The sequence below is a fragment of the Oncorhynchus nerka genome, unplaced genomic scaffold (assembly GCF_034236695.1).
Source record: "Oncorhynchus nerka isolate Pitt River unplaced genomic scaffold, Oner_Uvic_2.0 unplaced_scaffold_3___fragment_2___debris, whole genome shotgun sequence".
NCBI classification, from domain to species: domain Eukaryota; kingdom Metazoa; phylum Chordata; class Actinopteri; order Salmoniformes; family Salmonidae; genus Oncorhynchus; species Oncorhynchus nerka.
This window is the reverse complement of record NW_027040481.1, coordinates 421,039-441,063: the sequence shown is the minus strand read 5'-3', so window position 1 is coordinate 441,063 and position 20,025 is coordinate 421,039. Positions and strand designations below refer to the sequence as shown.

Sequence of the window (20,025 nt, the reverse complement as noted above, 5' to 3'; positions counted from 1 at the left end):
CCAAGACCATTACAATGACCCAAGACAAATCCTGCCTGGCCTGCAAGTGTTACTGCACCCAAATCCCAACATGAAGTGAGGGGGGCAGGGGGAGACCTCTGTCTGAATGCCCAATCACAGTGACTTCAACTGGAGATGGGAAAGTAACAGCACAGCAGTGGGCACATTTGGCCATAATACAAAGTTAATGACGCAGAATGGTGTCTTTTCTCCTGCCCCAGAATAATGTCAATACAGGATGTTTAGGAAAGCTGTACCTAATTACACTTTTTAAATTCACCGCCGACATGATTGATGATTTCAAAGGGAGGCATAATCGATCCACTTTACAGACAAGTCATATTGATTGCAAGTCTAGATTGACTAACTTTTTTCTCTCTCTCCAATGACAGAGGGACTTTACAATCAGAGAATCTTTGTGACCTGGTGGGTGTTTCTTAAAAAGCATTTTGATGAAGGCCTTTTAGAGGATGTGGCAGCTGTGCAGCTGCTGTATTGTGTTACTGACTGCAATCATCTGTAATGGATTGGTGAATGCTCGGTTGCATTGGCAAACCCTGCCTGCCTTCTCCCACAGCTATCTCTTGACGTGCTCATGTCTCATGCTTATTATTTCATAAACTTTGTTATTCCCCGCCAGCAGCAAGGTTGACAGCATCACTCTAGCAGCTGCCTGTTAAGGCACATCTAGTTAGTCTGACTGCTATAGGAGATGCTGGGTAAATTTGACGTGACAGGAGTTACTTTCTGCCTGGAGTCAACATAGATGAGCAAGAGGAATGGAATTCACTGTATGTTTTGGGGGATGTTACTGGCTTCATTGTTACTGACAATTAAGAAACATTACTGCTATCAAACATCACAGATGCAAGATAGAGAATAGAATGAATTGGAAATGAACCAGATCAGAGAAGAGATCTTCTATGACAGTATTCCATTTCCACTTGACAAGGGCACTTTAAATGGCAACATGGGCTCTACAATCATTTATGATTAAATGGTTTGCAGGCACAGCCATTTTGTTCTTTTTGGAGAGAGCCCTTTCCCTTTTTGAAGGCCAATGTTAATGCAGTCATAGAAAGAACTCTGATGCACTCCCACGTGAAATGGCCATGTGAGGAAAGCCCTGAGGGAGCAAAGGCCTTGAATAAATGTGTGCATGTGTGTGTGTGTGTGTGTGTGTGTGTGTGTGTGTGTGTGTGTGTGTGTGTGTGTGTGTGTGTGTGTGTGTGTGTGTGTGTGTGTGTGTGTGTGTGTGTGTGTGTGTGTGTGTGTGTGCGTGCGTGAGCTTTTGAAAGCTCGTGAGAGAGAGCTCAGTTCCAACATACTGAAATATCCTTCAGTTTCTAGTTCCACTGAAAGTCTATTCCACAGTGAGTGTCTGCTAAAGGCTATGTTTTTGTTGCTCCCTCTTTTTCTGCACAACTTTTAGAGTTGGATGACGACAGATTGTGAGCTACCTGATATCCTACATCATCCTCCCCAGTGGAGGTGTTTGTTACATCCTGAGGGAGTCCTGGAAGACTAACAAGCAGACGGCATATTTGATAGACTATGAGGAAAACATCTGCTCTCTCTTGCTTTACTTGCGAGGAAGGAGACTGAAAACAACATAATAAAATAGAACAAATCAATCGATCAACTACATATGCACTCCCTTATCCTTAAATTAACCTTAGAGCAGACTTATAATGTATAATCAAATCCAATTTTTGTCAAGTTCTTGTTGTGAATGAGTAAGTAAGGACATTTAGGCATCGTTGCTGCGTATTCCTCAGGATAACATGTTGCTAAAGCCCAGGGCGTTTCGACTGCAGTGTTATCCAAAACTGTGGTGCATGTGGGTACCCCCAGGGATAAACAAGTCAGCGCCAAGGGGTACGTAAAATAGCCTACGGGGACTGACAATCTGTAATGGCAGACTTGTCTGTTGCTTATTTTTCATGTATATTATTAAGCCATTTTTCTCAGTGTGATGATCCATAGGCCTATTTCATCAACAAAAGTTAATTTACTTTCAGTTGAGTATTAACAATGTTTGTACCATGTTTAGTGCTGCTACCATGTTGTTTTGCTACCGTGTTGTTGTCATGTTGTGTTGCTACCATGCTGTGTTGTCATGTTGCTGCCTTGCTACGTTGTTGTCTTAGGTCTCTCTTTATGTAGTGTTGTGTTGTCTCTCTTGTCGTGATGTGTGTTTTGTCCTATAGGAGGTATTTTGCCTTTTGGTAGGCCGTCATTGTAAATAAGAATTGGTTCTTTACTGACTTGCCTAGTTAAATAAAGGTTAAATAAAAAATAAATAAATTTGCCAGAGATAAGCAGCAAAGAGATTGCTATTATGGCCAATAGCAATGGCTTAGAAGACACATTATTTATCATGGATGTAATGCAGAGAGCTGGTAGTTGCTCCTTCTCAGGTGCAGCACTTTACAGTTTTAACATCCCTCTCAAACTGAAGACAGATTTAAATTGTTTGTGATGTGTCAGCTATTGATTGCATATTTCTACATTATGTGGTTTTCTATAATGTGATCCAACATTCAGTGGTTCCATTGGGTTTGAGACTGAGAGAGTATTTGACAGGAGATGGCATCAGAAGTCAAGCAATAAAGATCAATGGCGTTTCCTCCTCTTGTTCGCTAGGGGGCGGTAAAGCCAATAGCTCGCCACAACAACCAAGCAGAACCTCTTCCACAGACAAAACCACTCTTTTGTTTATCCGTCATGGCCGCCCCCTAAGTGCAATATGAACGTAAACAATCATGCCATGAAGTAACCTTGCGTTTCGGATTGTGTCACCGAAATATGTTGGAATTTCATCGATAACTCGGCAAGATAAGTTTATATCAAAAATGGCTTTCTGTGTGAGCATCTCGATTTTCCGAAAATCTGTATATTTTCCGAGAGTTGCTTTCAACATATCTGCGCCACTGTTAAATGTGTCACAGTTTCTCCGAACGGGTCAGTCATCTTCTACCTTATCTGCTTAGCTTTATCTCAAATTAATAAGCGATCATATAAATGTAATAGCCTTTCCACCAACCAGACATATATTTTATTTTGTCTGAAATAATACATTAAATTGAATCGTTCTGCAATAATGAGATTTTCTTGACAGCCATGCCTTATCCAGCTAGCTATTTATTTCATGTTGAGGAAATAACTCCATTGATGTCAGGTTACATAGATTTAATTTAGCTATAATTATAATATATTTTTCTATCTGATTCCTGCGACATTGTAAACTAGGCACAGCCGTTGCATCAGTTACCTGGCAGGGATACGCAGTGATGATGATATTCTCGATGTCTCTTTCTGTTGCTTTGGTTTAGGATGGGCTGCCCGTTGTCCAGGGACCAATAATGGACAGGGTTTTCGCTTCACCCCCGCCTGTTTTATTACATCGGATGCGTTTTTGGGCAGACTGGCGAAAGGCAAAGCGGCAGAGACAGATGACAGTCTTTATCACTATCCAGCCTCAGTTCCGCCCGACAGCGGTAATCACAACTTCTGCTACTGCCTCGGAAAACAAAAGAGGGTTACCTCCGGGCATGGTAGTACAGTAGCTCTGTATGTAAATGCTGCGCACTGAATGTGCAGACTATAGTATGAATATTATTATGTCCCTGAATTCTGTAGATCTGTTTTATGTACCTCATATTTTACTCATATTTCTGATGTCAACCCCTAAACTCTTGTTTCAGCTAAGGAAATATCATGGCTGGTGAAGGATCCAGATCAACCAGAGAAATCAAATGTTTTAAGAGTGGCCATTATTGGTTCCCCAAATTCTGGGAAGTCCACACTGTCCAACCAACTGCTTGGCAGAGAGGTAGTTCACTTTATTGTACTGGCCAGTTTCTTCAGTTTAAGCTGTAAACATCATGGCATCAGTCAGCCTGGAGTTTATTTTCCATTAACACCAGTTTCTTTGAACATGATCTCTTATAGGTGTTTGTTGTTTCCAAGAAAGTGCATACCACACGGTCCCGTGCCCTCGGTGTTCTCACAGTAGATGACACAAGTGAGAATCACCTCTCAGAGGCATAGCAGACATTTGGCAATTGTTCATTATTTTATCAGTGCTGTGTTACATTATGTACAGTATCTGTCCAATATAAATGTACATTTATTACATAACCACACTTATACGGTTGAAATCGGAAGTTTACATACACTTAGGTTGGAGTCTCTTCTTCGGGATAGGGGGCAGCATTTTCACTTTTGGATAAATAGCGTGCCCAATTTCAACTTCCTGCTACTCAACCCCATAATATAACATATGCATATTATTAGTAGATTTGGATAGAAAACACTCTGAAGTTTCTAAAACTGTTTGAATCATGTCTGTGAGTATAACAGAACTTATGTAGCAGGCAAAACCCAGAGGACAAACCATTCAGATTTTTGTTTTGTTTTGAGGTCACTGTCTATTCAATGAGTTTTCATTGGGAAACTAGATTTCTAAGGGACTTATTTGCAGTTCTTACCGCTTCCACTGGATGTCACCAGTCTTTAGAAATTGGTTGAGGTTATTACTTTGTGTAATGAAGAAGTACGGCCATCTTGAATGAGTGTCACGTTATGTGTACTGTTTGATAGTTGCGCAAGACCAGAAAGGAACCGTTAGTTTGTTGTCTTCCTGTATTGAACACAGATAGTCCCGTCTACAATTTGATCGATTATTAACTTTTAAAAATACCTAAAGTTGTATTACAAAAGTAGTTTGAAATGTTTTGGCAAAGTTTACAGGTAACTTTTGAGATATTTTGTAGTGACCTTGGTTAGTGACCTTGGTTAGCGCGCACTGCGCCCGGCCCCCCACAGGAGTCGCTGGTGTGCGATGAGACAAAGATATCCCTACCGGCCAAACCCTCCCCAACCCGGACGACGCTAGGCCAATTGTGCGTCGCCCCACGGACCTCCCGGTCGCGGCCGGTTACGACAGAGCACGAACCCAGAGTCTCTGGTGGCACAGCTGGCGCTGCAGTACAGCACCCTTAACCACTGCGCCACCCGGGAGGCCAACAAACTAGTTTTTGCAAGTTGGTTAGGACATCTACAGTGGGGCAAAAAAGTATTTAGTCAGCCACCAATTGTGCAAGTTCTCCCACTTAAAAAGATGAGAGAGGCCTGTAATTTTCATCATAGGTACACTTCAACTATGACAGACAAAATGAGAAAAGACAATCCAGAAAATTTGTAAGTCGCTCTGGATAAGAGCGTCTGCTAAATGACTTAAATGTAAATGTAAATGTAAAATCACATTGTGGGATTTTCAATGAATTTATTTGCAAATTATGGTGGAAAATAAGTATTTGGTCAATAACAAAAGTTTATCTTAATACTTTGTTATATACCCTTTGTTGGCAATGACAGAGGTCAAACGTTTTCTGTAAGTCTTCACAAGGTTTTCACACACTGTTGCTGGTATTTTGGCCCATTCCTCCATGCAGATCTCCTCTAGAGCAGTGATGTTTTGGGGCTGTTGCTGGGCAACACAGACTTTCAACTCCCTCCAAAGATTTTCTATGGGGTTGAGATCTGGAGACTGGCTAGGCCACTCCAGGACCTTGAAATGCCTCTTACGAAGCCACTCCTTCGTTGCCCGGGCGGTGTGTTTGGGATCATTGTCATGCTGAAAGACCCAGCCACGTTTCATCTTCAATGCCCTTGCTGGTGGAAGGAGGTTTTCACTCAAAGTGGGCCTGCAACAAGCTAGACTTTGAGGTCCTGAAATGCCTGACCCAGTACCCAGATGTCCCAGCAGTCCTAGTTCTCAATAAGGTACTTCTCTATTTATATAGCAGACACATGCAAACCTCATCCTCTCTCCATGGCCTCATCTTAAATATGCACTGAGGTGAGATTCTGGTTGTCATATGATATAATGCATTATTAGCATGTAATATACTAGGAACTGTCTACTACATATGAATTGTTACATGAACCCTCTACTGTGTGTATGGCACAGGTTGACTCGCTGAAGAGCAAGAGCAGGTTGTTGGAGATTACAGCAGATCTGACATGTGGAGTGGTGAATGGGCGGAAGCTGCAGGTCCGCAGTGTGATCAAGCCCCCCCTGGGCTGAGAGGAGGACAGACAGGGAGACCAGGACACCAGGGTCTGGAGATGAGGGCGAGCCAGGTGGTGATGTGGCTCCTCATGAGGGCAGTGAGGCCCAGTCAGGGCTGAGTAAGGAGCAGCTGAGAGCTCTGAAGACCCAACAGGGCAGGGCCCACTTAAAGGATGTCTTCATGCTCTCTGCTGTGGATAGAGAGGATGTGGAGACACTGAAGGTGATGGTAGCTTATGCTCATATACGGACTAGAAGCAAATCTGATACCAAGTAGACAAGTACACTCATTGTGGAATAATTAAAGGTCTTTAAAACCCATGGAAAGGAATTGCGTCTATGTTGATGTGTGACAACTAATATAGCTATTGACATCATGTCTGTCTGTCCAACAGAGGTACCTAGTAGTAGGGTCAAAGCCTGGTTCTTGGCAATACCACAGTGACGTTCTGACTGACTCCTGAGGAGGTCTGCACCAACACTGTCAGAGAGAACACTACCTGCCCTCCAGGACACCTATACCACCCGATGTCACAGGAAGGCTATAAAGATCATTAAGGACAACAACCACCCGAGCCACTGCCTGTTCACCCCGCTATCATCCAGAATGCGAGGTCAGTACAGGTGCATCAAAGCAGGGACAGAGAGACTGAAAGACAGCTTCTATCTCAAGGCCATCAGACTGTTAAACAGCCACCACTAACATTAAGTGGCTGCTGCCAACACACTGACTCAACTCCAGCCACTTTAATAATGGAAATTGATGGAAAATATATCACTAGCCACTTTAAACAATGCTACTTAATATAATGTTTACATACCCTACATTACTCATCTCATATGTATATGTATATACTGTACTCTATATCATCTACTGCATCTTTATGTAATACATGTGTCACTAGCCACTTTAAACTATGTCACTTTGTTTACTCATCTCATATGTACAGTGGGGCAAAAAAGTATTTTGTCAGCCACCAATTGTGCAAGTTCTCCCACTTAAAAAGATGAGAGAGGCCTGTAATTTTCATCATAGGTACACTTCAACTATGACAGACAAAATGAGAAAAAACAATCCAGAAAATCACATTGTAGGATTTTTAATGAATTTATTTGCAAATTATGGTGGAAAATAAGTATTTGGTCAATAACAAAAGTTTATCTCAATACTTTGTTATATACCCTTTGTTGGCAATGACAGAGGTCAAACGTTTTCTGTAAGTCTTCACAAGGTCTTCACACACTGTTGCTGGTATTTTGGCCCATTCCTCCATGCAGATCTCCTCTAGAGCAGTGATGTTTTGGGGCTGTTGCTGGGCAACACGGACTTTCAACTCCCTCCAAAGATTTTCTATGGGGTTGAGATCTGGAGACTGGCTAGGCCACTCCAGGACCTTGAAATGCCTCTTACGAAGCCACTCCTTCGTTGCCCGGGCGGTGTGTTTGGGATCATTGTCATGCTGAAAGACCCAGCCACGTTTCATCTTCAATGCCCTTGCTGGTGGAAGGAGGTTTTCACTCAAAATCTCACGATACATGGCCCCATTCATTCTTTCCTTTACACGGATCAGTCGTCCTGGTCCCTTTGCAGAAAAACAGCCCCAAAGCATGATGTTTCCAACCCCATGCTTCACAGTAGGTATGGTGTTCTTTGGATGCAAGCATTCTTTGTCCTCTAAACACAACGAGTTGAGTTTTTACCAAAAAGTTATATTTTGGTTTCATCTGACCATATGACATTCTCCCAATCTTCTTCTGGATCATCCAAATGCTCTCTAGCAAACTTCAGACGGGCCTGGACATGTACTGGCTTAAGCAGGGGGACACGTCTGGCACTGCAGGATTCGAGTCCCTGGCGGTGTAGTGCGTTACTGATGGTAGGCTTTGTTACTTTGGTCCCAGCTCTCTGCAGGTCATTCACTAGGTCCCCCCGTGTGGTTCTGGGATTTTTGCTCACCATTCTTGTGATCATTTTGACCCCACGGGTGAGATCTTGCGTGGAGCCCCAGATCGAGGGAGATTATCAGTGGTCTTGTATGTCTTCCATTTCCCAATAATTGCTCCCACGGTTGATTTCTTCAAACCAAGCTGCTTACCTATTGCAGATTCAGTCTTCCCAGCCTGGTGCAGGTCTACAATTTTGTTTCTGGTGTCCTTTGACAGCTCTTTGGTCTTGGCCATAGTGGAGTTTGGAGTGTGACTGTTTGAGGTTGTGGACATGTGTCTTTTATACTGATAACAAGTTCAAACAGGTGCCATTAATACAGGTAACGAGTGGAGGACAGAGGAACCTCTTAAAGAAGAAGTTACAGGCCTGTGAGAGCCATAAATCTTGCTTGTTTGTAGGTGACCAAATACTTATTTTCCACCATAATTTGCAGATAAATTCATTAAAAATCCTACGATGTGATTTTCTGGATTTTTTTCTTCTCATTTTGTCTGTCATAGTTGAAGTGTACCTATGATGAAAATTACAGGCCTCTCTCATCTTTTTAAGTGGGAGAACTTGCGCAATTGGTGGCTGACTAAATACTTTTTTGCCCCACTGTATATACTGTACTCGATACCATCTACTGCATCTTGCCTATGCCGTTCTGTACCATCACTCATTCATATATCTTTATGTACATATTCTTTATCCCTTTACACTTGTGTGTATAAGGTAGTAGTTTTGGAATTGTTAGGTTGGATTACTCGTTGGTTATTACTGCATTGTCGGAACTAGAAGCACAAGCATTTCGCTACACTCGCATTAACATCTGCTAACCATGTGTATGTGACAAATACATTTGATTTGATTTGATTTTGAGAAGCTTCTCGAGCATCTGCCCAATGAAGTGCCCTACACAATGACACAGGTGCCTTGTCATTATGGACCCACGCAGACTTCACAGCCAGACAATACACTGCACTCATATAGCCACATGCAGATGTAGTGCGTGTGCATGTCAACCATTTTAACTGTCAAGAGCTATCTCCTATCCCAGCTTGAGATGTATTGTAGGTCCAGTGTCCAATCACAATGATTTACACTTTAGTCCCTAATATATGATGAATTATGTGCCAGATATAAACATTGCACACATATAGAGAAATACTCACAGTAGTACTACCATTGAACTTATATAAACTATTTTTTGCTCTCAATTGCAGTCGATTGACTTGTGGCACGACAGGGGGAATGGAGAGCTGGATATAGCAGTAAAACTGTATGTGAAGAAAGAAAGTCACATGGTAAGTGTGTTGCATTTTTCAGTACTATTTTGAATGTTGATTTAGATACAGTGCCCTCTGTAATTATTGGGACAGTGAAGCATTTAAAAAAATAAATAATAATCTGTATACTTCAACATTTTGGATTTGAACTCAAACAATGATTATAAGGTTAAAGTGTTTTCATTCATATCGGGTGAACCATTTAGAAATTACAGCACTTTTTGTACATAGTCCTCCGATTTTAGGGGAGCAAAAGTATTGGGAAAAATTCACATATATGTTTATTAAAGTAGTAAAAAGTTAGGTGAATAATGATGAGTGAGAAAGTTACAGATGCTCAAATTTCATAACCCCCCCCCCCAAAAATGCTAACATCCCCTGTTATTGTCATGGTGAGAGGTTAGCATGTCTTGGGGGTACAATATTTGTGCTTTCTCACTCATCATTATTCACAATTCATTCAGGATTATCCGTAATCATGGTAGCATCCACATTTATTTACAATAAAAGTGACTCCAAAATGACACAATACATGATTTACCATTCATTTCTATTGGGCACAAACTAATCTGAAACACAACCAAAACAAAGAGCAAATGCATCCAACAAATGCATAGAGTCATTGCGTGCTATGTATATGGAAACAAATACAGACATTTTTACTACTTTAATTTTTAATTTTACTAGGCAAGTCAGTTAAGAACAAATTCTTATTTTCAATGCTGGCCTAGGAACAGTGGGTTAACTGCCTGTTCAGGGGCAGAACGACAGATTTGTACCTTGTCACTAGGCTACCCTGCCGCCCCTGTACATGTGTATGAAGTAGATGTCCTAACCGACTTGCTAAAACTATAGTTTGTTAACAACAAATTTGTAGAGTGGTTGAAAAACTAGTTTTAATGACTCCAACCTAAGTGTATGTAAACTTCCAACTTCAACTGTAAGTGAATTTGTTCCAATACATTTGCTCCCATAAAATGGGGGGACTTTGTTCAAAAAGTGGTGTAATTTATATACGGTATGGATTAAAATATATGGATGAAAAAAAAACTCAAATAAAAGATGACAGTCTGCCCTTTAACTTCATAATCATTGTTTGGAGTACAGAGCCAAAAGAAGAAAAAATACTTCACTGTCCCAATAATTACGGATGATGCTGTACATGTCCCCTGTTGTGAAACATGTCAATGACACCCCCACCAACCTAACTACCCAGTTACTACTGAACATGTGAGAAGTCATCAGTGTAAGAAGATAAAGACAAGAAGGAGAGAAGCAACTGGAACTTTCTCGCAGACGGATAGTGGTTCCATGCTCTATGTGTGTGGCCTTTCACACAGGCCTGTCGATGTGTCGACAGATAGTTCATCTGAACCGGCTGTTTTTGACTTCTTCCCCTCCCCCTTTACATCACATTCCCATAGTGGTTCTACATCTTGCTTTTACATGACATCTCTGTCAGGTTTGGAGTCAATTCCATTTCTATTCAGTTAGGAAGTAAACTGAACATTTAAATTTCAGTTCCGAGCAACAAGGGAAATTGGAATAGGAATTTCAATGTGCTTCCTGAATTGACTGAATTGAAATGGAATTGACCCCAACTCTGATCTGTATCCTGTCACAACCATTTCCCCCTAATGTTTAAGAGATGAAGCTGCTCAGCTATGTGTCCTCTGACTGATGATTACATGTGTAGATGAACTGTTTTTTCAGACTCTTTAGCTTCAAGTCACTATACCTGGAGTTCTTTAGCCTGTAATAACTTGTAAATATTTGAGCATACTCCTTTTTAAACCATACTTTTTTCATGTCATACAGACTGGATGAATGTTAGTCTATATCTGCAGTGGTGCAGCAGTGCTCAGTGATGTAAACTTGATCCCTGCACCAGACTACTCTGTAGTTTTCATTCAGTTAAGTGAATGATGACAGAGTTGAAAGTCATTGATTTACTGTATATTTGGTTGTTCGGACCGAGTGAGTATTACAGTATAAATTCTTCTTATCTGCTGTAGTAACTGGGGTCCTCTTGTGAACTTAAAACATTGGTATTATATTGAAATGCATGCTCATATTAATATAATGTATTTCGTTTTCTCTGTTTTTTTATTTCTCCCGGTGACAGAAAATGGTGATTGGCCAGGCTGGTCAGGTGAAGAATTGAAGAGGATTATGGAAACAGAGTATTGTGATCATCTGCGGCAAACACAGTATTATGGTGGCCTAGTGTGTTGGAAATTAACATTGTTGGACTCTACGGCTTCTTTGGACACTATACTCAGTGAAAGATCTGACTGGTTTCTATTGCTTGACTGTGGACAGACCTACAGCTGAACTGTGCTGCTGAGAGCTTGTGAGTGCTCATCGTGAGTCAGCTATTGAGAGTTACTGGAAACACAGAGTGACAGCTCTCTCCCCTTGAACTTGTTCTCAGCCTTTTCTACAGTCACTTCTCTCAAGGGTCATATACTGTATTCTTGCATAAGCATTGCTCTTGAGTAAAGGATGACTTGTGTATATTTTCAACAGGTTTGTCTTTCAGAAGCTTCTGTAACATATTATCTTGTAAATATAATTTTTACCTCTCACCTCTGTTATTTAAATGGATATAGTTTGGTGTGTGTGTGGTGAGGAGAACTGTGAAAAGGTTTTTGTTTTATTTTAGGCTACCAGAACCTTCCCCTTGGAAGTAGACCTCTGCCTCACCTGGCCCTGTGATGATTGAACTGGGAGTAGCACAGTCACGTTCTGTCTGTCGAATGTCCCTGTTGTGCTATCCACCCCCTGTCTCTCTCCTTTCACTCTTCTCTCTTTCTGTCAGCTGACAATAGCATTGCTGTCCCCTCAAGCCTTGATTTCATATTTTTCCTCGCTAGCTCTCTTTCTATCTTTCCTTCTTATTCTCTCTCTCAAAGCAAAACCCCTGAGGACTGAATTGTTTTAATGGAATTCAAAATTGAGTGCTAACCTGCTGGTAGTAAAATAGAGCACTAACCTGCTGGTAAAATAGAGTGCTAACCTGCTGGTAAAATAGAGTGCTAACCTGCTGGTAAAATAGAGTGCTAACCTGCTGGTAAAAAAGAGTGCTAACCTGCAGGTAAAAAAGAGTGCTAACCTGCTGGCAAAATAGAGTGCTAACCTGCTGGCAAAATAGAGTGCTAACCTGCTGGCAAAATAGAGTGCTAACCTGCTGGCAAAATAGAGTGCTAACCTGCTGGTAAAATGGAGCGCTAACCTGCAGGTAAAATGGGGCGCTAACCTGCAGGTAAAATGGAGAGCTAACCTGCTGGTAAAATAGAGTGCTAACCTGCTGGTAAAATGGAGTGCTAACCTGCTGGTAAAATGGAGTGCTAACCTGCTGGTAAAATGGAGCGCTAACCTGCAGGTAAAATAGAGCGCTAACCTGCAGGTAAAATGGAGCGCTAACCTGCTGGTAAAATGGAGCGCTAACCTGCTGGTAAAATGGAGCGCTAACCTGCAGGTAAAATGGAGCGCTAACCTGCTGGTAAAATGGAGCGCTAACCTGCTGGTAAAATCAGTCAGATAATGGTCATTTGGTTCATTTCTCCCCCTTCCCTGTAAGTTTGCTCTCTGGGCTGTCACTATCCAGGCTATCTTGATGAAAAACAAGTGTGTGCCCTGTGGCCTAAAGCAAGGCCAAAGAGAGAGAGCTGATAAAGAGAGGGAGGTTTGGGGTGTCTCAATGAAGAGAGAGAGTGAGACTGTGAGAAGAAGAGGGGGGAGAGAGAGGGCCGTCTCAGTTCTCTCTGTCTACAGAAACAGCTGCTCTCCATTGATTACACTGGCAGTTACACTCCTAACAACCGTATGTTTAGTGCAGAATACTAGAGGTAATCTTCAATTAGACAAACCAACTGCTTTTAAAAAGATGTACACTGCAAGGGGTATATGAAATGATAAATAAAAAACAGAATAATAATATGTATGCTTTCATACAATTTCATATGTGTAGCCTGTCAATGCATTGAGGTGGTAACCTTGGTACAGTATTTAACATTCAGAGTGAGATGTACACCAAGATATTGATAGTCATTCTTTGGTTTTTATTTTTAAACATTATTTCACAAGTCAACAAACATCTTACAATATCAAAATCAGCTCTTAAACACAACCTTGGCTCTTGGTATCGCTACTTGTTGTAATCAAATGCGACTTCTTGCAAGGAAGATGAGACCAGTCCACCAGTTTTAAGTTTCCTTTAATGCAACTCCAGATGACATTGAGAAGCAGCATTAGAACCCTTACCATTACTAAAACTCAGGAATGGTAACGGTTTGAGTGCCACCCTCTAGCTTCCAACCGCCAGCAGCATCCGTCCATGTGTGTACTATTGTAGCTATGACATTGAGAGGTGTCAATAGAACCCTTACCATTGCTAAAACTCAGTAATGGTAACGGTTAGATTGCCACCGTCTAGCTTCCAACCGTCAACAGCTTGTGTGTGTGGTGATAGTATCCGGCGGGGGAATGAGACCCTGGATAGTACATCATCTATACTGTAGTGTCACCATAACGAACTTACAGTATATGATGATATCCTGTCCAGGATACAAGACTAACGAACAATGTCCCATGATGACATTGCCTAAATGAATAAACCTGTTGGGGAGAGAATTATGGATATTACATATTAAATAAATACACAAACAAATATGTACAGAAACAGGGTTGAGTCAATATGTTATCAATGTGTTATAACATATTCTGAGAAGTCAACCACCCAAGGAATGAATACAAAATGCATGCTATATTACAGAATGATATTTTCTCAGACAACAAATTCACACATGATCCACATCAATTTCTTAATCAAATCTATTGAAGTCCTATTGCAAGACTAACCAAGTTCAGGTCCCACATTGCATTATATACCGATACCATGTACATGAGTTTTCTTTTTGTAATTGCTTGTAGTTAACTAAAAGAAACCACTTGCAGAGCATCTTAATAGAGGACTTTCTCTAAACCACTAAACATCAGCTCTCTCCCCTAATTATCCCCTTCAAATGAAGCCCAATTGACAACTTCAGAGGTTTAGCGTGACTGGGTTAAGTGATCAAAACGTCTGTACATTTCACATAGTGGGCCTTTAAATGTTCATCTCACCTCCATGTCTGGTCTGTCTGCGTTGTCCTCTCTCTTGAAGAAAAAAGTGTTAATTAAGGGCATTGTTTGTTTTCTATTACCACGCTGCTCTGGTTTACAACAGCCAGCATGTCTCCAACCCTACCACATTGTTCACAGACTCATGACAGCTCGCAAAGGTCTCCTTTAAGGCCACCAGTTCATTTGCATATGGTGATGACATCAGAGCTGTGGTCCCCTTATCTATCATGCTCTGGGTCTTGTCCTGTTTGCCTCTGATCTAATGATGTGCCCCACCCCTTCTAATCAGACCCCAAACAGTTTTGCAACATCAGGTGTTTGACATCTCGTCTGACACCCCTCCATGCCCCCGTACACACCCATTCCAAAGCAAGTTTTTCTTAAGAAATATTTTTCTCCAGTTTTTTGGCCTTATTTTGGCAGATTTATTTCCAGCTTCCATTTCAAAAGGTGTTTTGTTTAACAAATTGTCTGTCTCTTTTGTCAACATTCAAACTCACCCAAGCAAACATTGCCTATTGTTCAAACATGACCTCCACTGAACTGATTATTGAAGTCACTGGATAATTAAACATTATGACCTTAAGTGGACATCCTAAGAAACAGCCAACTGAAATAATTTCTGTCTTAAATCTTTCAAAAATGTGTTTGGACACACCTACTAATTTCAGGGTTTTTCATTATATTTACTATTTTCTACATTGTAGAATAATAGTGAAGACATCAAAACTATGAAATAACACATATGGAATCATGTAGTAACAAAAAAGTGTTAAACAAATCCAAATATATTGTATATTTTAGATTCTTCAAAGTAGCCACCCGTTGCCTTGATGACAGCTTTTCACACTCTTGGCATTCTCTCAAACATCTTTTCATGTTTTATTTTATTTAACCTTTATTTAACTAGGCAAATCAGTTAAGAACAAATTCTTATTTACAATGACAGATTTATGAGGAATGCTTTTCCAACAGTCTTGAAGGAGTTCCCACATATGCTGAGCACTTGTTGACTCCTTTTTCTTCACTCTGCTGTCAACTCATCCCAAACCATCTCAATTGGGTTGAGGTCAGATGACTGTGGAGGCCAGGTCATCTGATTCAGCACTCCATCACTCTCCTTGGTCAAATAGCAATTATACAGCCTGGGGGTGTATTTTGGACCATTGTCCTGTTGAAAAACAAATGATAGTCCCAACAAACTCAAACCAGATGGGATGGCGTATCACTGCAGAATGCTGTGGTATCCATGCTGGTTAAGTGTGCCTTGAATTCAAATCACTGACAGTGTCATCAGCAAAGCACCATCACACCTCCTCCATGCTTCACGATGGGAACCCCACATGCGGAGATCATCCATTCACAAAGACACAGCGGTTGGAACCAAAAATCAAAACTTTGGATTCATCAGACCTAAGGACAGATTTCCACCAGTCTAATGTCCATTGCTCATGTTTCATGGCCCAAGTAAGTCTCTTCTTCGTAGTGGTTTCTTTGCAGAAATTCGATCATGAAGGCCTGATTCACGCAGCCTCCTCTGAACAGTTGATGTTGAGATGTGTCTGTTACTTGAACTCTGTGAAGCATTTATTTGGGCTGCAATTTCTGAGGAGCAGTTAACTCTAATGAACTTATCCTCTGCAGCAGAGGTAACTGGGGGTCTTCCTTTCCTGTGGCGGTCCTCATGAGAGCCAGTTTCATTATAGTGCTTGATGGTTTTTGCGACTGCACTTGAAAAAATGTTCAAAGTTCTTGAAATGTTCCGGATTTACTGACCTTCATGTCTTAAAGTAATGATTGACTGTTGTTTCTCTGTTTAGTTAAGCTGTTCTTGCCATAATATGGACTTGGTATTTTACCAAATAGGGCTATCTTCTGTATAGCACCCCTACCTTGTCATAACACAACGCATTAAGAAGGAAAGAAATTTCACAAATTAACTTTTAACAAGGCACACCTATTAATTGAAAAGCATTCCAGCTGAAGCTGGTTGAGAAAGTGTCAAGAGTGTGCAAACCTGTCATCAAGGCAAAGGGTGGCTACTTTGAAGAATCTCAAATATAACATATATTTTGATTTGTTTAATACTTTTTTGGTTACAACATGATTCCATATGTGTTATTTCATAGTTGTGATGTCTTCACTATTATTCTACAATGTAGAATTCTGCTTTTCTTTTCTTAGTCAACCTTGTGTTCTTTTTCTTTGTTCTTGAACGTAGCTCTGTTTCTTTGTGTTCTGGAACGTAGCCCTGTCTTTCATTTTGTTCATTGTTTTCACCTGTGATGGTTTCTCACCTGGTCTCATCAGCTCCCTAGTTAGTTCAGTTCTTTCTGTTTGTATGGTTGTGAGGTATTGTTTGTTTTTGACTGCCTACCTGTGTTTGACCATTGCCTGCCTGTGACCACGATTCCTGCCTTCTGCGAAGGCTTAATAAACATCTGCCGCACTCTGCACGTAAATCTACACCCTTTTCTCCCTGAGTATTCATTACAAAAATAAAGAAAAACCCTGTCATGAGTAGGTGTGTCCAAACATTTGACTGGTACTGTATAATAATTTACAGTTCTTCCCCACTACAAATACCTTATAGTTCACGTCATGGCAAATGCAATCAATTGTGTTTTAGATGTTGACTACAAAGGAAAGGGTATCCAACTATCAGCAGCTGATTTCAACTAAATATTATGCAATGACTCTTCTTGATGTCAATGTTAGTGGTTTGAATCATCTACATATCAAACATAACTGCAACCATCTTTCTGGAACATTCATTGTGGTTGGCATATTTTCTGGCACGATATTTGTATCATATTTCAACAAAATTGAAATAAATATGTATGATGCACGTGGGAGGTGTCGGGTGACACGGTTTGGGGTGAGGACAGAGGTGGGGGCGACAACTTAGCTTCCACCAGTTACTGTGGAAACAGGCTCCCCAGTTTGGGCGGGGGACCAAGGGGGTGTGAGTGGTCGGGTTGATCCTACAGATAAAGACGTAAGCAGGCCTATCTGGGCGGCACCATTGAGGTGCCTGGTGTCCCTCCAACTCCGTATCAGCAAAGAGTTGGAGGGACACCAGGCACCAGGGAAATACATGGAGATTTCTGGTTTCAGAGCTGGTCATGGGTGCACCTCAGCCATGCTCAAGGTCCTAAACGATATCTTAACCGCCATCGATAAGAAACAATACTGTGCAGCCGTATTCATTGACCTGGCCAAGGCTTTCGACTCTGTCAATCACCACATCCTCATCGGCAGACTCGATAGCCTTGGTTTCTTAAATGATTGCCTCGCCTGGTTCACCAACTACTTCTCTGATAGAGTTCAGTGTGTCAAATCGGAGGGCCTGTTGTCCGGGCCTCTGGCAGTCTCTATGGGGGTGCCAGGGTTAAATTCATGGGCAGACTCTCTTCTCTGTATACATCAATGATGTCGCTCTTGCAGCTGGTGAGTCTCTGATCCACCTCTACGCAGACGACACCATTCTGTATACTTCTGGCCCTTCTTTGGACACTGTGTTAACAACCCTCCAGACGAGCTTCAATGCCATACAACTCTCCTTCCGTGGCCTCCAACTGCTCTTAAATACAAGTAAAACGAAATGCATGCTCTTCAACCGATCGCTGCCTGCACCTGCCCGCCCGTCCAGCATCACTACTCTGGACGGTTCTGACTTAGAATATGTGGACAACTACAAATACCTAGGTGTCTGGTTAGACTGTAAACTCTCCTTCCAGACTCACATCAAACATCTCCAATCCAAAGTTAAATCTAGAATCGGCTTCCTATTTCGCAACAAAGAATCCTTCACTCATGCTGCCAAACATACCCTCGTAAAACTGACCATCCTACTGATCCTCGACTTCGGGCGATGTCATTTACAAAATAGCCTCCAATACCTTACACATTGGATGCAGTCTATCACAGTGCCATCCGTTTTGTCACCAAAGCCCCATACCCACCATACAACCCACCACTGCGACCTGTACGCTCTCGTTGGCTGCCCTCGCTTCATACTCGTCGCCAAACCCACTGGCTCCAGGTCATCTACAAGACACTGCTAGGTAAAGTCCCCCTTAACTCAGCTCGCTGGTCACCATAGCAGCACCCATCTGTAGCACACGTTCCAGCAGGTATATCTCTCTGGTCACCCCCAAAACCAATTCTTTCTTTGGCCGCCTCTCCTTCCAGTTCTCTGCTGCCAATGACTGGAACGAACTACAAAAATCTTTGAAACTGGAAACACTTATCTCCCTCACTAGCTTTAAGCACCAGCTGTCAGAGCAGCTCACAGATTACTGCACCTGTACATAGCCCATCTATAATTTAGCCCAAACAACTACCTCTTCTCCTACTGTATTTATTTATTTTGCTCCTTTGCACCCCATTATTTCTATTTCTACTTTGCACATTCTTCCACTGCAAATCTACCATTCCAGTGTTTTACTTGCTATATTGTATTTACTTCACCAACATGGCCTTTCTTTTGCCTTTACCTCCCTTATCTCACCTCATTTTCTCACATCGTATATAGACTTGTTTATACTATATTATTGACTGTATGTTTGTTTTACTCCATGTGTAACTCTGTGTTGTTGTATGTGTCGAACTGCTTTGCTTTATCTTGGCCAAGTCCCAATTGTAAATGAGAACTTGTTCTCAACTTGCCTACCTGGTTAAATAAAGGTGAAATAAAAATAAATAAAACCTTTTTTTTTTTTTTTTTACAGCGCATTCAAATCCAAATGTATTTCTGCGGCCAGCCAGACATTGAAGAGCAGGAGGACAAAAACATAATTTATTTACGTTTGGAATTCAAAATAATAATAATGTACATTTGCTTTACTTTGTAAGAATGCAATTTCACATTTCACATCTAAATCAGACTAAATTTGCTTTATAGACATTCATATATATGTTCTGTAATGTTCTGATTTACCTCTACATAACATATGAGCAGAAGAGCAGAACAGGAGTCTCCAGTCCATACAAGTTCTGTGTAGGCCCTCTTCATATGCTGGGATAAGAGATTTGTAAGTTCTCTCAAATACGTATTTCATATGTAGAATGAATGATCCATTCCTAATGATAATTTAAAATATTATTTAATCATACAACCACATTAATAATTTCACCCTCTTGCCTTGAAGACCAAAGACAAATATATATTTTTGTGACAGCATTTACTACATTAGAGAAGCTCAGAAGTGTTTAGATATTTTTGGTATCATGATGGTATTTATCATAACCAAGCCACATCTCAAAGAGCCAGGCCATCCCTGTAGAGCAGAATTCCAGTGGACTGGAGGTCGTTACTTAGGGAGCAAGGTGTCACTCGACACACACCTCTGCATTGACACTCCCCTGCCTTCTGTCCTGTGTCTGTCTGGTCAGCCAGTATAATAAAGGAGCCAGGACCAGCTTCCTGTAGTAATGGCCGGCCAAACTGCCCAGGTGATTAGCACCTGGCCTGGGAGTTGAGGGTTTTGAAGTTGGGGAACCCCAATGCCTCACTGCCTATACTGAACACCAACCTCCCCCTCCCTGCTCCCCTCTTTTCACACAACAACATGCAGGCTACTCTAAACTGTGTAAAGATC

The 20,025-nt window shown here is 41.4% G+C and overlaps 1 pseudogene; it reads left to right on the top strand.

The window, feature by feature from the left end:
* The first annotated feature begins 1,446 nt into the window (after positions 1-1,446).
* Positions 1,447-13,237, top strand: LOC115116951 (GTPase Era, mitochondrial-like; annotated as a pseudogene).
* The last annotated feature ends 6,788 nt before the right edge of the window (positions 13,238-20,025 follow it).